Source organism: Spea bombifrons, chromosome 3 (assembly GCF_027358695.1).
Source record: "Spea bombifrons isolate aSpeBom1 chromosome 3, aSpeBom1.2.pri, whole genome shotgun sequence".
Taxonomy (NCBI): domain Eukaryota; kingdom Metazoa; phylum Chordata; class Amphibia; order Anura; family Pelobatidae; genus Spea; species Spea bombifrons.
The window spans coordinates 55113707-55135688 of record NC_071089.1 but is presented as its reverse complement, the minus strand read 5'-3'; the positions used below and the strand labels follow the sequence as shown (position 1 = coordinate 55135688).

Here is a 21982-nt window from a genome sequence, read left to right as displayed (position 1 = left end):
TGAAAAAAAGTTTTGTTAATTTCATATTACAAGTAAAAGATAAGAACAGGCAAAGTCTTCTTGTTCCACTGCCCTTAGCGGTTTTAATACGCTTGGTTAAGTCCATGTCCTAGGTTGTGTATGAGTTTGGCCCTTCTCACCTTTTTCTACGTAATATTGCGCTATATAAATTTCCACTTGTCGTCATTTTGTGAATCTTGGCAATGCATTTGGACTTCTCCACCTGTTTGGCGAAGCATTGTTTAATCACAGGAGGCGTTAAGTTTCGAAGGTGTGTTTTGAATACATTGCGCAGTAGAACTTGTTTGTTAGCGTTCCATTAGTCAATAGGAGCGGCAAAACCTGTTTCCTAGCGAAACATTTTAATGCAACATGCTGTCGTTTCATTGACCCGATACAATAGCCGTAAACATACAAACTACTTTCAAAACAGGAATCTAGGTGTTCGACAAAACACGATGTTGATACAGTATTTTATTCTTGCAAGCAATGTTCCTTAATCCGTAACGATTGTTCGGTGTCGCTCCTCAGACAAAGGCTTCTATTGTCACTGTTTAGAGAGAGAAAATCCCAAGAATGTGGTGCCCCAGTGAAATAAAATGAAGCCCTTTAAAAATTTAGAGTAAGTTGAGATGTCATGACTTTGATACCCTCAGATGATGACGACGATGATGTCACTGCAAAGGTCAGTCAGAGTGCTGGCAACTAGAAAGCGCTGTATAATGGACACAGGGGGACGGGCCCTTAACATTATTCACGTCCTATGTGGGGCTCACCAGAGCTGAGATGTTTTATGGGTTTACCCCAATTGACTTGCATATAAACATTGTGTGGCTTTGTTATAATATGTGACCATATTTTACATATTGGAAGACTGCAAACTTTATGCAACTGCCTCGTCTTGTACCTTTACTGTCTTTGAGTGCAATGCGGAAGCAATAGTAGTGATCATATGCCCTTCTTACTATCAGATCTAAATTAAGGTTAAAAGGAAAAGCGCAACTATAAGTATACAAAAATACAATTTTGAGGCGGCTGTTAGAATTTTTTTTCCCTGCGAAATATGACGGCGGTATATGAAACAATGAATATTATAAAAATGTAGGCGATTATTTTTAGTAGCCATGGCTATTTTTGCTTTATGGAGCTCGAAGGTGACCCCCTTTTTCTCCCTTTGGTAGATTTGTTCCAACCCACTTTACGAGTAAGATCAATAACCTGCCTTAACCCTTTGAGTGTCAGTGTCTTGTTAAATACTTTTTTGGAATGTTATGGTTGCCACTGTCTTTCTTTTGAAGTTCTGTTAAGATTTATATGCTGAACTACAAAGGGACCTGGGCGTTCCTGGAACAATTCTGATAGGCGGCTTTCAATTAGACATATTTTTATTGCATATCTACAACCGATTTGTAAGTGGTTTCAACCAGAATTCAACAACAAGCACTGGCTTTTGTTGTGTAGGGGAGGTCCGCCTAGGTATTAGCGTCAGACCATTTGTTGTGATTGCGAGCTAGGAGTTGGGCTATTCCTGATGTCCTTTATGACCTCAGCTCCTGCTCATAGGGTGGAGGCCGGTCATGTGATTAGTTCCCAGAGAAAAATAGGAAATTAACACTTTGCTTCAGGCTCAGCCCATGTTCTGAGCTATTCATTAACAAAGGACGGTTAGAGAGTGACATTCCTTTCCCTCTCTTGTACACTGTTGGCAATTCTCGAACGAAGGTGAATGAAGCCTACGGTTAATCCTATCTGCTTTGCATGTTTCACTTCGTGGCTCGTTACGCAATATTGTGTGAAGACGACCGATAAACAAGAGTATTTTTATCAAATAAAATATTTTGTATAGCTGAATGTAGGCGAAAATAAGTAATGTTGTAGTTATGTGTAAGGGGTATACTATATATATGTATATATAATTATATACTGTATGTATAATATATAAATAAATAACATTTCTATGGGTTTTTCCAGTGTATGACAAAAATAACTTTGGAAGTTTACCTTTTATTATATGATGTACAAAAGAAAATGAGTAGAAATGTGAATCGCAGCTGATGGGACAGATTCTCCTTTTCAGTAGATGCAAGTATGTACTTTGTGTGCCGTGGAGGTATGAACAGTAAGTAATGTGAAATAGTTGTGGGGAGGATATAAACGTATATATGTGTATATATATATATATATGTGTATGTGTATGTGTTACACCAACAACCTCAGCTGCCTGCAGAGAAAACAAAGTAAATTTGGTAAAAATGCTAAAAGGAGCAGATAATCTGCTTATGTAGTTGTATAGGCTTTTAGATGTTCTGTATGAGGTGCATCCCAAATGAAGGAAGTATCATGATCTAATTCAATGTCTCCTGGCCATGGCAGACTAGGGTCCTTATCAGCCACATTTTTTTTTATTTCATGGAGGAGTTTCGCAGGAGTCTTTAGTAGTTACAGCTATACCCGGCTCAACCTTGTTTTTAGATGGCCGTATCAGTCCCCTAGAAGACCTGAATGGGTTTGTTTTATTAGTCTTTTCTCTTATGTGATTGCTTTTCGAAGAAGAGGGCCCATGGGTTTTAGAGAATGATCTTGCAAAGGTAGTATTCACATGGCAATAATCACATGGGAATGCAAGTCTGTTCAAAATGCAGTTAATGGTGACGGGATGTGAAAATATTTTGAGACAAGGTATGTGAGAATGTAGTAACTAGTTGTTAAAAGCAGAGTATAACTAAAAATATTTATTTTTTAATATATCTTTCAATTAAATCTTAGTCTGTCAATTCTCGTCTTGTCATATCCCTTGAATTTATGTATTGTATTAAGCGCTGAGTAAACTGTTGGCGCTATATAAATAAAACATGATAATAATTATAATAATAAAAACAAAACACACCAGACTTGGCATCTGCATAAAGTACCACATTTGTTCTGTTGTATTTACAAGAGGTTGGTGGGGAGTAAATAATTAGACCTGCTTCACCAAACTAAAGGAACACATGTGTTCTTTCGTTCATATATTTGTGTTTTTCTTTTACATTCACATTTCAAATGAATGGAAGGATTCTGCAGAATTGATCTGCAGAATAGATGAATACTATCTGATCTGTTTGCAAGGATGGAAAAATGTATATGTAAACCCTATATTCTGCATCAGCACGTTGCTTTGTGGTCACATATTAATTTAAACTTCCCATCTATGAAAAGTGTTTTCATTTGTACATCAGACCACTCCACAGCATGATATTCTGAAAAATACACCACTGTGTTGGGATGACAGTGAGAAACTGTAGTGGTCAGCTTAGTAGCGGACATCGGGTGAACCAAACGTCATCTTAACCATTGTGCTAAGGTCATATCTTTCTAATAGAGAATTATAAATCTTTAAGGATCATTTGTAACTGAGCCTCTCGTTTCTTCTATATGTTTAGAGACACACACACACATGGGGAAACGGTCGAGAATGATCAACCTGGTCTTTCCCAAGACCGGGTAGATCTGTTCTGTAGGTCCAACATTGCCTAAATATCCACTAGCAGAGTCCAGTGCAAAGGGAGGTATTGCTGTATGTAGTACACACCTGCTTAATCACCTTCTGTAGATACACGATAAAGGAAGGTTTCAGCATAAGACACTAACCACCTCACTGGAAGGCAAATATCCACATAATATTTTATCAGGCGTCGACAATCTACATGCTAACTCTTTGTGTAGCTTAGCTGCATCTCTCATCAAACCAGTTATAATTTCAAATGATCTGTAGGACACTGAACACAAATGGCAGTCTATATAATCATATAACGAATGAAGACTCAAGCAGAAGTTTCCATTTGGAAAGTACAGGCCAGACAAGGCATAAAAAAAAGTACTTAATGCTATAAAAAGGACAATTTGCATTACTGTAAAAATGTCAAACGTCAGGAATTCTGCAGTGTTTAGCTAGTCATGAAGTACACGGTATATACAATATATCATTTCTCCAGTTGGATCAAGTTGTACCTTTTTAGGAATCTTTTCTCATTCTAGCGTAGAAATACTTTGAGGGGGTTTATGGCGATGATTATAATTAGATATGGCAGCTCCTTTATTCTGCTCCCGTGGAGTCCATCCACTTGAAAGGGGTAAAAGGACAAATTGAAATGCCTGCATTTAATGCATTCTTGGCAATGGGAATAATAGCCCATTATGTTTTATATTTACTTACTTACTTAGGTTCCATCATTGCCGTAAAAGCACACATTTACCCTTTCAGTCATGGCTTTGAGAAACTCGGCCTGGTGAACCTTGTTACATTCTCTCATAATAAAGAAACCATCTAATAATAAAAAAGAAAATAAGTGTTCTCATGCTAGCACTTTCATTAATTGTTTTTTAATTTTGTCCTTTTAAACCTAACTTTTTAAGAATATTTTAATATAATTAAAGCTGGAAAATGATTGGCATAAATATTCAGTTATATTAAATCATGATTATGGATAACATCTAGTCTTAATGTAATAGTTGTGTAGTAGCATAAACTGTTGTCACAGACAGTGTTCTGGGCACTATATAAAGTGTGTGTATATTATATAACTACACTAAATGTATAAAAGTATTAGGACACCCGATCAGGGACTTTTATGGCATCACATTTTAAATGCATAGACATTAATATAAAGGTAGCCCCCCCCCTTTAATTTAAATTAATATAAAGGTACCCCCTGCTGCTATAACAGCTTCCAATCTTCTGGGAAGGCTTCCACAAGATTTTGGAGTATTTCTGTGGGATTGTTTGCCCATTCATCCAGTAGAGCATTTGTGAGGTCAGGCACTGATGTTGGATGAGAAGGCTTGGCTCACAATCTCCGTTCCAGTTCATCCCAAGGGTGTTTGATGGGGTTGAGGTCAGGGCTCTGTGCAGGCCGGTCAAGTTCTAACACACCTAACTCATCCAATCATGTCTTTTTATGGACTTTGCTGTGTGCACAGGGGCACAATCATGCTGGAATAGAAAAGTGCCTTCAAGCTGATCCCACAAAGCTGGAAGCATAGCATTGTCCAAAATGTCTTGGTATAACTATATATATTTGTCATCCCGGTGTTAGAATTTTTTTATGTTACGTGTGTATAGAACTATAATCAGACATGATTATATGAGTGATAGCTCCTATAATGCTTCATGCTGTTTGCTGCCCCCCCCAACTCCGTAATCCAAACGTAACAGTAATACAATATAATGAGGGGGACACAAAGAAGACGCTTTTGTTTAAATGTAAGCATTTCAATACCAAGTTTCATTACAAAACCGTAGGTAAGAATAGTTGTCACTTTTACAGCCTGATTTTCTTTTTCAGAGTCTGGCTTTGTTCTGCGTACTATTTGGTATTGTTCTTAATATCTATTTATCTGTTTTGTGATCAAGATGTATTAACGCCACCTGTTTCACAAACTTCGGTATTGATATCACACTTCAAGAGTTTGTGGGGATAGATCTTAATGATGTGTATAGCCATAGCTGCCAGGCTGTATCCTACTAGTATTTACAGATACAATACTAGAACTGTGGGGGGGAAAAAGATATATTTATTTCAATAGCAGCTTTTCGTTCGCATATTTACTACTGGAATCACAATCACATCTCTGACACCTTTATGTATAACACACAATTTTTGTGAGTTCTAACTTATTTGCAGGGTAACCCCTGGTTTTCTCATTGACCTGGTACTCTGTCTACTGTGCGAGCGCCATTTTTATTTATTTTTCAAACATTCTGCAACAACGGGTGTGTGTAAATCCCTTGTCACACACACTGCCTTGTGCATTATTTCAGTCAGACTCTAAACATCAAATCCCATAATCTTCCTCTTGTGTCCTGGGTAAGCTGCAGCCTTTTAGTCGGCTGAAGCTACTGGATCGTGAAAGTTGAATTTGGACAATGTCCAGCACCCTTGCCTATCATATTCAAAATAAATACTGCGTTGTTTTCAAGGTCGTATTCTTTTAGTATATTTGTCCAATATAACAGGTTCTCGGCAAGATCTATATGTCGTTACAAAAAATAAACAAAGACTAAATCCCCTAAAAACAGCAAATCATTGCATTAAAACTTTTAAGACACTAACAAACATACTGATAAAAATAAATACTTAATTAATTTGTTCTTTTTCCACAATTGTAGATCTGTGAGAGTTAAGTGATCTGCTTTAGTTTGTATTTTGGTAATCATAGCAACTTCATTGAAGAAAAAACACAAAAAAACAATATACATAAAGTGAAATATAATATATTGAACTACAGAATGTAGTAAGACTGGGGGAAATTCACAGACTGGTGAAGTAAGAGAAATTTACCCTTAGAACATGAAAAAACTTTCTTCTTATTAACATTTGAAAGGGTTCAAGATATTTTATGAACACATTTGCACTTCTGAATATTTTCCAACAGACACGGTATGTCCTTTTTATTGGCTTCTCCTTTGAGTCTTTGAAGTAGTTTTAGTATTGTGGAAATCTGGTGGATATTTTGTGTGTCTTAAAAGGTGATGGCCTGATGGCAACATGTCACATTTTTGGTCATTCTATGTTTTGTTTAGAAAATGCATATTTTGAAGATAGAAATAACCTTTGCATTCGTGCATGTATTCTGTACCTGAAAGTTTATGCGGGAATATAAGTGCAATGTGCATTTCTTTTTTTTTAATCGCTATTCACATGCCACCACTTCCAGTTCTTGGCATTAATGAAAACTCATTGTCATATATAGACACAGTGATGATTAGAGCAAGGATGACTGCAACGCTGTATGTGAAAGAGAGGGTTAAGCGCCTGAATGAGACATGCTCACGGATACATTCCTTAAATTCTTTGGGTGCTCAGCTGATTAGGTCTTGCATGCTGGGCTACAGTCTTTGCCTTTGTTTGCTCTTGGCAGTGTTTGCTCTAGTTTCTACTAAAAAAAATGCTTTTGTAGCCTGGGCTTAAGCTTTTTTTTCTTTTATTTCTTTTTTTCTCTTTCTATAATAGTTTACAAACTATTTGGCTGTTTTCTAGTTTTTATATAATTGTTTTTAGTCAGCTGTGTATTAGTTACTTATATGCGTTCTAGATCTGTTACCATGGCCTAATCTACTGGACATACCCCATGTTCTAATCACCCAGACACATACTCTCGATACTATGGACAAAAGTGTTTCATTGGACAGGGAGGACTTCAATAGCGGTGTCATGATCAGTCAGCTCTGTTTTTGGTTTACCATGGAAAGTCATTAAAATATCCACAATGGCAGCCTCTAGGTTTGTAGATAGAGAATGGTTATTGGAACAAAAAGAAATAAAACCAGATATTCTTCCGTGCTAACCTACATTTCATATACAGCAGTCAAGTTCAGCCGAACACATTTCCTGCAAAGCTTAAAAGTGAGAAAAGAAGCAAATGCGTACGCGTTTGCAAACAAAATATATAAAAAATATTAAATGGACCGCTCAATTGGCATAAAACATTAACATGCATATGATGGGTATATTGTCCCTATTAAATTTGACATATTTTTGGTTGTTTCTGGATTTGTATACTGCATAATATGTATAAAGTGTATAAAATGACCCTGTTATTTAAACATTCTGTCATTGGTAAATTTTAACATTTCTCTCTAAGCAGAGGAAATACATACTTCCTCTTTAACAAGGTGCGTTTTAAACATTTTGACCTGTTGTCCACATGGAAGCTGATTTTGTATGGGCGGGGAGTTTCTTTCCTGCTTTTTATTTTACTATGTAGGACTTTGGCGATTTCACCAAATTTATTATGTTATGATGCATTAAAGTTGGATTAATTTCCTTTTAATAAATCTGTGCTAAATAATTTTGTAGCCATAGCAATTTTGGTTTGGTATTTACCATTCACTCTTTGATTTATGTACAACCTATCTCTCTGTAGACCCCTTCGTAATAATCAAGATATACTTGAAATAATTTTTGCTTCTTGGTATAGAATTATTCTTTTTTTTACATATCCCTTAATTGTAAATGTGGGAAAATATGACAGGATTATATTGTGAAAAATCCAATCATGAAGAACTAGCCATCTGGAACATTGGGCAAATGGCGGGTGGGCTGCTGGTCATCCATGCCCCGTACGCTACAGTGTGCGGCAAGTGGCTAGATATGCCTAATCACACACTGAGCATAAAAATGCAACGCTCAGACAGTCATGCAGAAAGGCAGCCACAGGCATTAAAGTGCCAGGGCTGTCTCCTGATCTAGCCCTGCTACAATGTATTTTTTCTTTTCTTTTTTCACAAAGCTACAGTGAGGCCTTTAATCTAAAAAATGTGTAGATGTATTCATATCTAAGGCCTATGATTGTCTTTGGATATTTTGGGCCAACAAAGGTGTTTAAGCAGTGCTGGCTATATTTTTTTAGCTGGCTGTCCTTTCCTTAGCTTTAGAGATTCAAGGTTGACAGCATGCAATCCAGTGTAAAGTGTGCTGGCTATTTTTTGCATTATGAATGATATTGTGATAAAAAGTCAAATCAATCAAAAATGTTTAATATAAGGCATATCTTCTGTATATGTGTATGCATATGACATCTCGGCTCCATGGATGCAGAGTAGCGATGGATTGCAGACCTGGATCTCATTGTGTGGTTCCTTGTCTTGGGTTCTCCCAGCGACTCCTTGCAATGCCTTTGTATAATTTTTGTTGCCTACCATCATTTTAATGACAGGCATTAGACAGACACCTAGTCTAAGGACATTAAAATCCAAAGCAAGAAACTTCTCACCTCAATCCACAGCATGTGTTATCATATACTTCTGCTTTGTGTAACCGCTCGGCACTTCCAACGTCAATAATGCTTTAGTATCATAAAGTGGATTTGAGTCCGCAACACCGGAGAAAATAAATGTAGTGCATTTAATGCTAGTTTTTTTTTTTTATTTACCTCATTTGACCAAACTCAGTGACTCGACACCTGGTAGGCCTTTTGCGTTTCGCGCCCATCAATGGCGCTTGGTTCACAACGCCACACGTTCCACGTTACCATACATTTCTTTAGATAAGTCAGTTAAGGAATCTACTTTGTTTACATCAGTGTTATTTTAAAAGAATCAATTACAGACAGAATTATTCCAGCTTTAATTCGCTATATCAGAATTCCAGTGGATCAGAAGTTTATATAAGTTGAATGTGTCATTAAACAATCTGGAAAACTCTAGAATTGATGTAATTTATTTTTTTAGTGTCTTCTGATTGGCCAATTGTAATAATCAGGACTTTATGTGGCACCTTTTTTCCCTTTGATACCATGGGAAATTCCAAGCAACTCCGCCAGAACCTTGGTAAAAAAGATTGTGGACTTCCAGAAGTCAGGTTCCTCCTTAGGGGTAATTTCCAAATTGCAGGTACCAATGCATCGTTCAGGAAGGAGGCACAAATTAACTCCCCTGAACGTACTTCAAATGAACCCAAAGACGACAAAGGAGCTGGTAAAGGGGTTGCAAGCATCCGGTACCAAAGTATCTACATCCACCATTAAGAGTTCTACATCGCCATGGGCTGAAAGGCTGTAATGCGAGAAAGAAACGCCTACTGCAAAACGTGGAGTGTGCAAGTGATCACCAGGATGAAAACCTAGCCTTTTGGAGGCATGCCCTCTGGTCGAAAATGTTAACTGTCTGGCCATAATGATCAGCAGGAAAAAGGGTGAAGCTTTTAATCCAAAGAACCGTTGGATCTGTCCTAACTGTAAAACATGGGTGGGGGTGTTTTTGCTAAAAAGGGGACAGCTGAACTTCAGAAAACAAATTATATTATGATTCAAGCGGTTTATCCAGAAATACATCCGCTAGTAAGTAAAAACTTAGTCCCAACTGCTAAGGAATGATCCTAAGCATACCTCCAAAGTTGTAACACAATCGTTTATATATAGCAAAGTGAAAGAGTATAAGAGTGACCATCACAAGGTCTTGACCTGAATCCCATGGCAAATTTGTGGACTGACCCAAAAAAAATAAAAACATGTCCACACAAGGTGGCCCCCAAACCTGACTGAGTTACACCAGTTGGGTCAGGAGAAATGGGCAATAATTCCAGTTAAGTACTGTCAGAAGCTCCTGTAAGGCTACAGTTAAACAATTAAAGGCAATGCCACCAAATACTAACCAAGTGTGTGTAAACTTTTGACCCTACTGGAATTCTGATATAGTGAATTAAAGCTGAAAGAATTCTGTCTATAATCAATTGTTTTAAAATGACCTGATTTAAACAGAGTAGATGCCTTAAATTGGCGTGCCAAAAGAAATATATGGTACCATGAAGTGTGTGGAGGAGTTAAAACTTGAGTTTAAATGTCTTTAGCCTAGGAGAATGCGCACTTTCGTCCTCAACTGTATATTACTGAGAGTGAAAAGTAGCAAAAAGATAAATTTTTGTTTTGTTTTTTTTTATTTTATGAAACCTGCTTTGCAAAAAGTGTTTGATTTTTGCAAAATTACAAAAATGGATGAAAGGGTATGTAACGTATCTGATTACCAAAATATGCAAAACTTTATTTATAAAATTGGTGGTAATACAAAGCACTAAAATATGCAGATCTGTCCATTTGACTACATGGCAGCACGCACAGGCATTCTCTAAAGCAATTTCTACTTGCATTCATCTGGGTATGACTCGGATACTTGGTGCTCACGCCTTATCTAGAGTTGTGAATTCTCTGTTAGGGAAAGGAAGCAGAAAAACATGTTACAGTTGAGACCCAGTGTGGGAATGTCTGTATGTCGAACTCCCTAGAGATAGACACTTGTTATGTTTTGTGTTTTTGGTTATTTTTTTTTTTTTTTTTTTTTGCAAAACTAAGTAATCATGTGTTAGCTGCTTTTTGGTAAAACCTATAACCTAACCCACAGTAATATGCAACATTACTCAACATTAATATTTATATATAATATATGTGTGTGTATATAAAAACACATAAAAGGCTGTTGTATAGTTTTCCCTTGGCTTAAGTGTTCTCCTTCAGGGCAGTTCTTTTGATCCTGAGCTATATAGTTGTGCCAGTATGGTAGCCCTTTGCTACATATTTGTGCGTTTTGTCTTAAAATGTTTTTTTGGTTTTATTATTATAGAAGATATATTATGTATGTATGTATGTATGTAAAACATAGCTTCCAAGGATTCTGCAGTTGAATTAATGCATCATTTTTACTACTCTTCCTTGGAGATCGGAGGCGCCTACAATCTTGGTAATACAAAATGGTGTGTTAGTATATTTTATAAGCAGAACACTCCTATTTATATATTTTGAGGTAAGAATGGTCATCTGGCCATTTTCGGTTTGTGTCTGACTGATTTCGCCTATATACTGAATAATATGCTAAGAATAGTTGCAAAGTATAAAAATGGGGATGGTATACTGCAGATGTTCACTATTATTATTATCTTTTATTTATATAGCGCCAACAATTTACACAGCGCTTAATACAACACATATATTCAAGGGGTATGACAAGACAAGAATTTTGTTGTTGTTTTTGGTCCACTAGTGAAGACGTTATAATATCAAAGTGTTTTTACGCTACAGAGTTGGACGGTTTATAAAGGCTTCTTTTAGTCATGCTCTTTAGAAGTATATTATGTCTACTTCGTAAGATTTAAACCATGACAGCCTGCACCCTCTCACTGGATCAGCAGCTCTTGACAACCTGTTTTACAGCTATGATTTCTAACGCCATCCAGCAGGGCCAAGTGAGAAATAACCAAATCTGTTCCCTGTGGAGGAAACAGTAGTTTGCCTCATGATTACACACAGGAAAGTTCTCATTTCCTTTGCTGTTCTATCCATAACATTGTCAAATAAATAACTAAGGCCAAGGAAAAAAATACCATTCCAGCTACTAACGCTTTAAGTTGTCATCATATTCACACACCCGTCAAACCCTGTAAAGTATTAACTCTTGACCTAGAATTTCCCAAAGGATTTTTTTTCCCTGTGCAAGCTGTTGGCTCTGGTCTTAGTTAACTACATCATAGTAATACCACCCTTGTAGCAACATATAAATGTGATTTATGCACACAGGCGTTTGTCTTAATAGCGGACTAGCGCGGTGTTGGAAAGGTGGTCTTATCAAACGTAAAATATCATGAAAACGTAAACCTAACATAAAAAGAAATATTTAAAGATAATGAACGATAAGGTTTAACAATTTAAAGGTTCTGTTCCACAAAACATTCTTTGTACTCTCTGCTATGATAAACTGACACGCCTGCAAAGCTTTATTTGCTTATCTCTTTCTCCAAAGGTCTAGTTGCACAAGCTTTTATAATCCCTTTTGCTTTCTATACCTCAGTTTGTATCACATGACGGTTAAATAAATACACAATTAAATAATTATTTCTGTAAAGGGTTTTTACATTGAACAGTACTAAGAATGATATTTCTTATACTACATGTGGTAAATTAATCAGAATGGGCACTCTTTAGTATAGCCTAGCATGGTCATCAAGTTTACTACACTGCAGAGTCTTTATTTTAAAGGTTACAGCTAATAATGTTTTTAGCAATACATCGACTAGATAACCGGCTAATTGGCACAGTGTTTTGAAAGGTGATTCAACAGGATTCATTTTAAGAGCATTATTTTCAGTACGTTTCTCTATAAACAAAATCCCACACATGTTGTAGCTTCCAGCGTTTCCGTGGATCCTCTAAACAGGAAAATTACAGTGTGTTTTTGCTTGATCTTCATACAATAATCCAGGTTTAGGGTGGTAAGCAATACGGCCTCAGGCAAAACCTCAGATTTTGTTTACAACTACCATTTAGTTTGGTGTATTATGCAATTGATGTTGGCATTTGGGTTTTGTTAACATTAAGCACAAACAAACATTTCCTTTACAATACAAGAAAAAAAAACTACGTTTACGTACAAAAAAATCGCTAATCAGCAGTCCTGAGTATTCCATTTTTTCACATTTGGAACATTAATATGAGCACAAGGCATGATTGCTCTATTGGTACATTGAAATCAGTGAGGACTAGAAGTTGTATAACCGCACCCATGCTTGGGGCTCATAACTTTGTTCTGAATTATACACGAGTGTCTAGAATTATGAAACTGACCTCTTAGATTTCCATTCCAAACTGATATGTATGTATATTAGGTTTGTGTGCATATAATCCTTTTAACATGCAGAGTCACAATGACGCAATGTCTTCCTCCCACAGAGTAATACTGGTAGTGCAGGTAATGAGGACATTTTACTGGGACAAGACTTAAGTCAAGTGGTTGGGAATCTTGGTAGTTATGGACCTGCCATCCCAAAGGGGGACACTTGGGTGTATGATCCCTTTTCACATTTTGTTTGCGACTTTGAACAGTCCTGGAGGTTCAGTGACTGGAAAAGAAGGTGCCGGTGGAACAGAGCTGATTATGTAGAGTAATTATATGCTGCATTTACCAAACCTTGCTTTCATGGGTTGCAGATGTACAGTATGAAATGGGCATGCAGTAATTACAATCGTCAGGTCTTGCTTGGAGTCGGTAATTTATCCAGACATAAGAGCTGTGTTCTAATCATTTGGCATTTACTGATTTCTTTCCCCATGTGTCTGATGTGGGCAGTATTCTGCGTAAATGGTATTTTACTGATTTTTCTGAGGGTATTTAAGTGACATATAATAAGTAGGTCTGAGCATACATGTAAGTCATATTCCTGAATGTATTAATCATGAAACTAATGTATGGTCTTCTGTGCATATTGTTCTGATATCTGTATGTTTTAACACAACATACATACTACTTGTTGAATGTGATATATTTTTTAATAGTCTTACATAAATACCATAAAGTGTAGGGGGTATTTTATAAAAAGTGGTCTTATTGTAAAAGATATGTTCCTACTGATGCCGACCATTCTACCAAATGGTCAAACTGTGAACCAGAATGACTTTCATTACAAAACCTGTATTGGTTTTTGGTTTGCTTCAGAGGATGATTGAATGTTAACCATTTATTAAGAAATGATCAGATGACGCTTTAAAATAATGGTATAATTGCTTTGTCAACCAATTACCATCAGCGGATATCCACTAGATCGCATAACTGGTTGTACTTCAGAAGTCTGCTTAAAACCATATTATACTATAATCGATCCTGGTTCCACTATAAAATATTGGCCCAATGTAATCTTTGTGGTTTGCATCAGAGCACAAGGCTTGCCCCAATATTTGATGTAACACATAGAAGCTCCCTGTACATTTTCTATCCCTCAAAGGGTTAAAAGAGGAAATAAAACACTTTGGAACTGTTATAGTGTTTTGGATATTGGACTTGTCAACATTGTGTTAATTGGATGAACGTGTTGTGTTGTACATACTATGATGATAGGCACATTCATGCAGGCAGCTCCAATTTGGATATACAAACCAAGAAGACATTCTTTAATAGGATTGATTTGCTGTTTCTAGCAGTTGGTGGGAATTTACATATCAATGCTGATGGCGTTCCCCTCCCCTGTTGGGTTTTATAATCTTCAGCGGCTCATGTGGAATAGTCCTTGGGGCTTCCATTGTAAAGCAAAAGCCAGGCATCACTTGGTTAGCAATAAAACACAAATAGAAAGCGCTGTTTTCAGCTGCGTAAGAGCAGCCACTATTATACGGATTTGTGCTGCTGGGTCTTTGGTGATGTGAACTTCATTTTATTTTTCATGGGATCTCAAATATAACAATGTATAATAAAGTTTTGAATGAGTTATGACTAGTCATGTTTTCTACAATATGAAAGTACAAGACACCATTTCATTTTTTTTCTTGGTATCTGTTGTGTAACATTATACAGCACTGCAGACCATGATGGTGCTATATAAATCAATAAATAATCACAAATTCTCTTCTCCTCCATTGTATAACTAAGGCAGGTGTTTGATACATAGTTATGACATGCAATGCATTTTTTATGTTTTATAGGAAGTTAATTAGAACCTAGACATAAGATCCAAAGCATGCAGCCCCTGTGATGTTTGTTCTGAACAAATACTAAAGCTCTGTTTAAAATCACTGAACTGTAGCACAATAGGTTTCAGTACAGATTTGGCTTGGTTTCTTTCTTGCAGTGGTTTTCTGCAATCTGTGTTGTCAAAAAGGGGGGGGGAAAGGAGCTCTGTGATACCGGTTAAATGTAAAGGGGAATTTGTCCCCAAAATACTTTTTTGAATAATGTATTCAGATAACATGACATGAGCATATTTGCTAAATGGGCACAGAACAATAACCAATAACCCCCTCACCCAGTCAATGCTGCAATAAAACAGACACCACTTTTTGACGGGAAAATATGTTCACAGTTTTAAGTCGTACAAACCATTAACAACAATATGCGAACATCATCACAAACCAATTAAGCAAGTACCAAGAACTACACTACACCCTCAGGTTCTGAACAACAGGCCAGCTTGAAACCTACCACACCAACTTAACCTATAAGTTATCCCTACCAAAAACCCACTGTTAACCCTTAAGGAGATGGGGTGGGCCAACAACAGGTCTGGAAAAACTAATATGTTGCACAAAATGTGTGTGTGTGTATATGTGTAATATACCGTATTTGCTCGATTATAAGACGACCCTGATTATAAGACGACCCCCCAAAATCTGATTATTAACTTAGGAAAAAAGAAAAAGCCTGAATATAAGACGACCCCAAAGGAAAAAAGTTTTATCAGTAAATGTTAATTCATGTAAACTATTTTTTTAATAAAAGCTATGATTGAGAAAAAGATTTTTTTTGTTTTTATTTCTTGTATTTTCCAACCTGTCCCCCAGTTACGCACATCTGCCCCCAGGCTTGCCACTCCAATATGGCACTGTGGCCCATGATATGCCTTTTAACCCTCTATATGCCACTGTGCCCCATGGTATGCCTTTTGACCCCCTATGTGCCACTCTGCCTCCAGAAATGCCTTATACCCCTATATCCCATTCTGGCATTTAGGGGGTTAAAATGCATATTATGGGGCAGAGTGGCATATAGGGAGGTATAAGGCATTTCAGGAGGCAGAGTGGCATTAAGGGAGTTAAAAGGCATTGTATAGAGCACTGCCTCCAGAAATGCCTTATACCCCTATATGCCACTCTGGCATTTAGGGGGTTAAAAGGCATATTATGGGGCAGAGTGGCATATAGGGAGGTATAAGGCATTTCAGGAGGCAGAGTGCTCTATTAAATGCCCCCTTAACGCCACTCCAGAAATGCCCTATGCCCCCATTTAACACACACACACCCTATACCCCCATTTAACACACTCACACTCACTCACTCTCTCTCTCCCCCCCTCTCTCACCCCCCTTCCCTCTCTCTCACCCCCCTTCCCCCTCTCTCCCCTCTCAGCCCTCTCTTACCGGTGCTTCCAGCCGGGGCAGCGGGTTGACGTCACCTTCCACAGCAGCCGGAAGGAGGTGGAGTTGGCAGCGGGGGTTTGTATGCGTCCGTTTCGTATACTTTCCCCGGCTGTCAGAGATCAGAGTTCCCCGCACCGGTGCCGCACTCTGATGAACGGTGAACTCTGATCTCTGACAGTCGGGGAAGGTCTACGCAACGGACGCACACAACCCCCGCTGCTAGCCACACCTCCTTCCGGCTGCAGCGGACGTTGTCTACGCGGATCGCGTAGACATCAACCCGCTGCACCGGCAATAGAGCAGGAAGCACCGGTAAGTGTGTGTATGATGGGGGGGGGGTGAGACAGGAGGATCCAGGTCCCCTGCAGCGGTGTGGGGGATCTGGATCTTAGTCTCCTAATCAGACCTCTATTTGAGGTCTGATTAGAAGACGACCCCGATTAGAAGACGAGGGGTATTTTTCAGAGCATTTGCTCTGAAAAAAACCTCGTCTTATAATCGAGCAAATGCGGTATATATATATATATATATATATATATAATATATTACACACAACAGCACTGGGCACTGTCCAATCAAATTAAACCATAACCCCCTAAGCCCTATCCTAGCTATGTCAAGATCACTTCCACTAACCTGCGCTTGTTACAATATCTCACAAGAAATATATTGATATAGGAGCCAATATAACCATTTATTTAACTTGGATTGCACTTGTATATGCTTATGGAATTCTGCTTTTGTAATATATACACAATTCTTTATTGCTGGTTAGTGACAGTTTATGGTAGAGATTCATTATGGTTCAAAAAGCCTATTTCAGAAAATAGATCAACACTTGTATTTCTAAAGGATATTCTACCCAACTTTTTTCCATTAAAGGGGGTTTAGTAGGGGCAGGTTAGTATGTCAGGCTGTATATTCTTAAAACATGTCATATTGATGCATCTTAACCAAGCCTAAGCTGCCATAGAGGGACAACTTAAGCCATATCTGATGTAGAGGCTACCAGCTGGACCACAAACCTGCTTTGAGAACAAAGCTGCAAGATGAGATTTGAATAAAGGGTTCTAAATTAGTAGCTTCAATCGATGCAGCTGCACTGAACATACAATTTTAGTTGCCATCTAATTTTTTTTATTTTTTTTTACATTTTTTTGTTGCCTCTCCTATTGTTCAAACAAAATTGTAGACGGCTGCACATGTTTTGCTTTCTAGGTTCAAAGCTATTCAAGGAGTGTTCCTGGCAAATTTAACATTAATACTTTCTATTGGCAGTTCTGATTTACTTATCCACAGCTGTCTCCTCTCTGGAAAGCGGCCCATTGTTTTCTTAGCAACTGTTCAATCCCAGAACTATATGCAGGAGTGTACAGTTCATAACCACGTTCCCACCCCTTGCAGATGTTAATGATCCTTATCTAAATAGAAATACTTTGAAAGATGTTACATTGTAACCGAACCATTCCTCTAATGTAGTATAGTATATTGCAGGGGTGTCCAACGTGCGGCCCTCCAGCTGCTGGAGGACTATATCTTCCATACTCCTCAGCCAGCCTCTTAGCTGAAAGAGCATTATGGGAGATGTAGTCCTCCAGCATCTGGAGGGCCACAGGTTGGACACCCCTGGTATATTGTGATGTGCGTTGAAAAAATGCTATAAAGGAAAACTGCTTTGAAAAATACACATTTATAGTTTATCATTACCAATGTGCACGCTGTGTGAACAGAATAAAAATCTAAATAAAATCAATATTTGGTGTGACCACCCTTTACCTTCAAAACTGCAGCAATTATTTTAGGTACACTTGCACATAGTTTAAGGAACTCGGGAGATTAAGTTCTTTTGTGAATTTAGGAAGCCTCCGTTTGTTCATGTAATTCCAGACAGACTCAATGTTGAGACCAGAGTGTCGGGCATACCATCACTTCCAGGACTTCTTTATTCATTTTTATGCTGAAGATACTTCTTAATGACCTTGGCTGTATGTTATGCTGCAGAATAAATTTGGGGCCTATCAGATGCCTCCCTTATGGTATTTCATGATGCTTAAGTGTCTTCTCGGCTTTGAGGAGACCATTAATTCTGACAAATTCCCTAACTCCATTTGCAGAAATGCAGCCCCACCGTGCAACCTCCACCATGATTTACTGTTGCCTGCAAACACTTTTTCTTGTACTGCTTTCCAGTCCTTCAATGAACACATTGCCTTCTGCTACAGCCAGATATTAGAAAATTTTACTAATCAGTCAAGGGCACCTGTTGCCATTTTTTTTTCAGTTTAAGTAAACAGATGAGTCAATTGGCTTTGTTTCCACGTCCGTGGTATTTCTACCACAAGACTTCCATGAAAACAACTTCTGACCAGACTTCTCTGGACAGTAGATTGGTGTATCGGGGTGTCCCACAGTTTTCTGCCAATGCTGAGCTGTGGACACTACTGGACATCATCCAAGTACAAAGGGAAGTGAGCATGATATGTATTTTTATGTGCTGCACGGTTTCCTTGACTTCCGCTGCATCTACGGTCCTCAACATTGCCTGTTTCCTTGTGCTTCTTCAGACGAATTTGGACAGAACATCTTGAGACCCCTGCCTGACTTCTGTCTACTGATGCAGTATAACTACCTTCTGTATGACTTTTGACACTAAACGGTCTTCGTCAACCTCACCTTTGTTTGACTGTTCCTCATCCAGTTTTATTTATCCTACATATCTGCCTCTGTTTCAGCTAATGATTGTTTCAACCTACATAATAACTATCAGCACCTGCTCGGTATGATTGTTTAATCGTACACCTAACTACATGTCTGCAAATCCCTGAGCAAGTGTACCAAGAAAAAATGTTGGTCACACCAAATAGTGATTTGATTTTGACTTCTGTTCTCTCACTGATGAGATATGAAATGATGAAAATAAATTAGTTTGTCTATTTTTTAAAAGCGTATTTTCACACCTGCCTAAAACTTTTGCACAGTAGAATACCCAGTAGATTCCCCTCTCCTGAAAAAAACCCTTTCTGTATTCTAGCGGGGCTGCCAATACACTCCTGTAGCGGAATTCTTGCATCTTTGACTATACGCTATCCAGCCAGTGCTGGAGCTGGTGTGTGATGTGTATAGCACGCACACAAGCCAAACACAGGGGAGGATGAAAGTATTAGTTTGGAGGGCACATTCAACTATATTATATTTTAAAATGCATATTGTTTCTATAGCAACAGGGTAGCTTCAGTGTCCCTTTCTACTGGAGCAATTATGAGCAATCTCCACAGAAACCAGTTGATTTGGTTTTGTTGATTGTAGAAAATTAAGTACTTTGTTTCAGTGTTTTGCTTGTAAATGCAAGATCACGTTTGAGATGCTTTACATAAACTGTATTTTTATACATTTTATGAAGCTTTATCTTTGTAATTTGCTGGGTGCACACCGCATACAGAAGTCACTTGACCAAGGAAATTTTACAGGTTAATGCAAGCACTTTTGTTTTTAAAGACAACATTTTTGCGTGATCATGAGGGAGGTTGACTTCTGTATAGAGATCAAATAATTAAAAAAAATAAATAAAAACTTTAATAGGATTGCCCCAGTTTTTTTTTGTATTTGTAGCTGTATTGATTTACATTGAATCTGACATCTGTTTTCTCCCGCAGTTCATTTAGGAAATATTGTTGAAACAAAGTCATGCTGGGAGGAATTTACCATGTACAAATATGTTGCTAATTGAGTTGCTGTGCACTTGTTCCCGATGTTGTATTCACCCGAGAATGCCTTTGAAAACTCTAGGAGAAGGCAGCGTTACTGGTTTTAATTCCTGTCCCCTTGCATAACTTATCCTTTGAACACCACCATCTGAAAGAAAACGTATTGGGTGCACAGAAACTAGCAAAAGCAAAAACTGTAAATTTGATTGGTTAATTAATCGGTTCTGCCCCTTCCATGTCATTGCATGATTTCAGCAAGCGCCGTTTTAGATCATGAATAAAATGGACTTGCTTGGTAGGACAGCCGTTTCCTGTCTAGTATTAAAAAGGCCACACCCCAAAAAAACATCAGGGAGGTCTGGCTCCCAGTTTTATTGCATGTCGCTGCTTGTAATTAAGCATACATTATTTAGTTATTAAAATTCCGTCTCCGCCCTCAACCTACCTCTACAACTGAAGCCAAGAAATGTAAACTGGAAGCATACTGAACTACACTGCACATTTCTATACATTTGCTCTGTATAGGGGATATCTAGCTTACCAGTGCAAATGCAAAACTCTGGCTCACGAGAGAGTTCCAGGGGGCTAACGAGACAGAGTGTGTGCATAAAAAGGGATTTTGGAGTGGATGGGAGGGATTTAAATTGTTTAAGCTCAACATGTAACCAAGTCACCCATATCATTACAAGTGACATTTTCTGTGGCTCTTGCCTGGAAATACTATTTTATTTCTGAAACATGATAACTTTGGCTTTTTGGCAGAGCATAACCATATCTCACCAAATGGATCTGCTACATTGTATCTCTGACCTGTCATTTGCTGTGCAAGGTCAAAAAAACAAAACCCGATGGACTGCCTATGAAATAACGAACAAAATTCTGCCCCTGCATTAACTATTTTGTTACTATTCTGCTAAGGCCTGAGACTGGCCATTGGGGAAACTGGTCAAATGCTCTCTGGGCCAGTGCCAATGGTGTCTCCAGGTATGTGCTATACACAAGGCCTCATGTTGCAAAAATGTAAGAGCATATCGTATGACCACGTATCAAGCAGGCAGATATTCACGTTTGTATTCTGTAGGAAAATAAGTATGACGAAATTGATGAGAGTGAATCAAATGCCATGTGTGTTCGTGTAGTAAACCCTTCTTTTTCTTTTTTAATCTTGTACCATGTGGGTGGTGTGTTGGAGGTCGAGCTGGAAAAAAACAGATCTAGTTATTACATGAAATAGACTATGCACAGAAAGGTGTGTTATTTTAAAATAATCCAAGAATTTTGTACAGCACAGTTTCTTATAAACTATTTAAAAATAATATCCCTGTACTCTACAGATTTTTAATTTTCTCTCAAATTTTCATTTCAAGCTTTGGTGTCGGACAAAACTTTGTAAAAATGTAAATGTAATTCCAAAGACTGATTGTATTTTATACGTACAACGCATAGATCAGCTCTGGCATTTAAGACAAGGTGGACACCATCACTGGTGAATCACAGCCAACCTTTGATAACTTCATATAATTTTAATTAGACCTATAAATAGGTGCCTTTGATTTTCTGTTGATGTTATATTTTTTTACATTTGGAACATGTTTCAAATAATGTAAAGATCTATGTCAAAAAGGTAAATTTGAGCAACTTCTCGAGTTGTACGCTTTGATGAGAATGCCTTTCTTTCACTGCCATTTGTCCTGCCATTTGTTTTTGCTGTCTGTCTGTAGGCTAAACAGCGAACACTTGGCCACAGACAGTCTTTATTCAAATGCGTCAATAGGACACAGTGCAGCATTTGTTTCATTTGGGTAAGGCAGGCTTGCTTAACATCTTGAACTAAAGCTTTGATAGCATGATGTGCCAACGGCAAGCTTTAAAGAGAGAAGCTATTTTTTTAATTCTGCTGAAAAACTAATT

General features: G+C 37.8%; 1 protein-coding gene across 16 annotated transcripts in view; it reads left to right on the top strand.

Annotated features, from left to right (window-relative positions):
- The window catches only part of AFDN (afadin, adherens junction formation factor), an 84555-nt gene that overhangs the window by 1485 nt on the left and 61088 nt on the right, over positions 1-21982 (top strand). The window lies entirely within an intron of this gene.